Below are 3,129 nucleotides of genomic sequence, written 5' to 3' on the forward strand. Positions count from 1 at the left end.
ATAGTAGAGGATAGGAAAGGCAGCAGAACACAACAGACACTAGTATGGCAATATGTAAATCAATGGATGTGTAACTGATGTGATTCTGCAATCTGTATTTGGGGTAAAAATGGGAGCTCATAACCCACTTGAATCAAAGTGTGAAATATAATATATCAAGAATTATGTAATGTTTTGAACAGCCAACAATAAAAAATTTTAAAAAAAATAAATAAATAAAATAAAATTAAAAAAAAAAATGATGGAGTGGAGAGTCCTCCCAGATGTCAGAGTGGGAATTGCAAAATCTTACTGAAAAAAAAAAATTCTACAATGCATATGAGGGGTCACAGACAGGAAACCAAAAATTTGAAACACATTAAAAACTAAATAGTATTGACACCTGGGGCTATTTCGTATCTAAAGAAAATCATTGAACTTACTGTGAATCTTTAGCATTATATCAGAAATAATATTGACAACCAAAGAAAATTTAATATTTTCATTTAATCAATGTGATCATCCATTTTTCTTTCCCATAGAAGTAATAAGGTGAGATCATTTTCTCAGTAATAAAACATTAAAATAAATGCTTATGATCAGATTCACACTTCATGCAGGACTGCTCCATTCTGCAACATGAGCACCTCTCAGTCCAAGGCTTGAAGAGGTTCCTAATTTCTCAGGGAAAAACTATTACAAGTCATCAAATCTCCCCTGCCCACTTCTAGCAAGTTGTCCAACTTCAGACTTCTGCATTCTCCCTCCTGCGATGAGCTCCACCTCATTTCCTTTCATCTCAGTTACTTCTGCTCATTCAGATGAGGCAGATGGAGAACTGAGACTTGAGAGTCCAGAAACACCACCATGCCAACATGCCTGCCCCTCCACGAGTTCAATGGGAAGCTGCTCACTCAGGACAGGAGGACAGCCACAGAGGTTTACTTAGACCAAGAGAAATCATGGCAGGGTCCCATCTGCTCCTTTGCTCACACTCCAAGGGCCCACACAGTGGAGAGGGTGTGTATGAAGACCTAGGCTGTCTGGAAAAGCAGCTCAGCCTTGTGGCTAAAACAACAAATCTCACACTCTCTAGTTGGGAGAGGAAGTCTGACATTAATGTCCCTGTGCAGTGAACCCAGCCTCCTCTCCCCAGTGACCTATTGGACCAAGGCCCAGGAGAAAGTCAGGGCAGGTGGAATCACTGTGAGATAGGCAGAGCCTGGACACAGTCCTGTTCTAGAAAGGCAATCCCCTGTTAAACCCAGGACTGTGACATTTGCTGCCCAGTGTAACTGACATTGAATAGAACAGGGTGGAGGAAATTCTCTCATCAATAAAAAAAGGAACAACAGAATTTTCGCTCATCCATTCTGTCCAGTGGCCTCAAGGGGTTCTTCTCTTGGGAAATGTTGGGATGACTCTGATGTGTCACATACATGGACAGAACTAGGACAGGAAGTTCACCAGTTAATAAATATTGCCTCAGGGAATTTCATACTCACTGCCTCAAGTGGACATGTCCCCTCTCTGTCCTAAAGCAGGGTAATGGGCTCTCAGCTGAAACACAGCTTTCTTTCCCACCATCGTGTTTTGACCCAGGGGCTCTGATTTCATTTACTAGGACAGGAAAACATCAACATCTAACACTGTTCCTGAATTTTGCTACTTCTTCAGGTCACAGCAGACAACAGAGCCCCTTGAACTACCTCTACCCAATATTGTGGGTGATAGAAAATTTAATATCAATATTGTGAGGTGGAACTTGTCACCAAGCTGGGAGGGAGCCAGCAGGGTGGCTGTTCCCTTCTCAGAGGATAATCTACAGGCAGCCTCCACATCCTGTGTCTGTGCTGACTTAGGATGTCAGGCACTGGGCACCATGGCCCTCCACACAGCAAGGCCACCATGATGAAGCATAATGTCCATGCCATAGGCACCCTGGGCTGTTCCTCCAACAAATTTCCTCCAAATATAGAAGACATCTGATGTCCCTGGGCTCACAAGGCAGTCTGCACCTCCCTCACTCTCCCCACCCAGCACCCACCAGGGCATTTGCATGCTGCTCCATGGGGAGGACCTTCCTGCAAGGCTGACATAAAAGCTCAGCTCTAACCTGTCCTTGACTCACCAGGACTCCTCAGCTCAGCTTCTCAAAATGAGGCTCCCTGCTCAGTTCCTGGGGCTGCTGCTGCTCTGGATCCCTGGTGAGGACAGAGGAGATAGGGAAGGAAAAGGGGGAGGGAAGAGAGCCCTAGGCCCCTATTCTGCCATGTGTGCTCTGTCCACATGAGGGATGTGCAGGTCTGTCCTCCAGGATGAGGCAGCTGAGGTCAATCAATGTGAGAGAGTATTCCAGAAGGAGCAAGCGACTGAGCTCTGATGAATATTATCACATAATAAGAGGGGGGTGTTATAGGTGAATTCTAGAGAAGGCCTTATAGGTTACAAAATTTGAGGTGTTTTTAAACATCAATAATTTTATTGTAGAAAGCAAAACCACAAAAATTAGTTAACCTGAAATACACAATAAAGGAAAAAGCACAAATTCTCCTAAAGTATTTACATAACCTCGCATTGTACTGTGGTGTGTGTGTGTGTTTTTTTTTCCAGGTACCAGTGGGGATGTTGTGCTGACCCAGACTCCTCTCTCTGTGCCCATCAACCCTGGACAGCCAGCCTCCATCTCCTGCAGATCCAGTCAGAACCTCCTACACAGTAATGGAAAAACATATTTGCACTGGGTTGTGCACAAGCCAGGCCAGGCTCCACAGGGCTTAATCTATGAGGTTTCCAACCGGCACACTCTGGTCTCAGACAGGTTCAGTGGCAGTGGGTCAGGGACAGATTTCACAGTGAGAATCAGCAGGGTGGAGCCTGACGATGCTGGAGTGTATTACTGCTGGCAAGAGACACATGATCCTCCCACAGTGGTGCAGCCCGGAACAAAAACCTCCCTTCCTGGGTGGCCCAGCTGCCACATGAGCTCTGGTCTGGGCAGCAGCTCAGCAGATTCTCTGCCTTGTGAGAGGAAGGTGCTGGGAACTCAGGGAACAGGTGCAGCTGAGGGCTGTGGACCATGACTGCCTGGGCCACAGCTCACCACACCCATGAGTGGCCCTGTCAGCTGCAGCAGCCTGGCCTGGCATG

The 3,129-nt window shown here is 46.1% G+C and overlaps 1 long non-coding RNA gene across 2 annotated transcripts in view; it reads left to right on the forward strand.

Moving 5' to 3' along the window:
* The window catches only part of LOC125618848, a 222,777-nt gene that overhangs the window by 109,557 nt on the left and 110,091 nt on the right, over positions 1–3,129 (forward strand). The window contains exon 1 of one of the 2 annotated variants that reach the window (XR_007350234.1): positions 2,016–2,186. The exons of the other annotated variant lie outside the window; for it this stretch is intronic. This is a non-coding gene — a long non-coding RNA (uncharacterized LOC125618848). Of the gene's footprint in view, positions 1–2,015; positions 2,187–3,129 lie in introns of those variants that run through there. 2 annotated transcript variants of the gene reach the window in all.

Source organism: Marmota marmota, unplaced genomic scaffold (genome assembly GCF_001458135.2).
Source record: "Marmota marmota marmota unplaced genomic scaffold, marMar, whole genome shotgun sequence".
In the NCBI taxonomy this organism is placed as follows: Eukaryota; Metazoa; Chordata; class Mammalia; order Rodentia; family Sciuridae; genus Marmota; species Marmota marmota.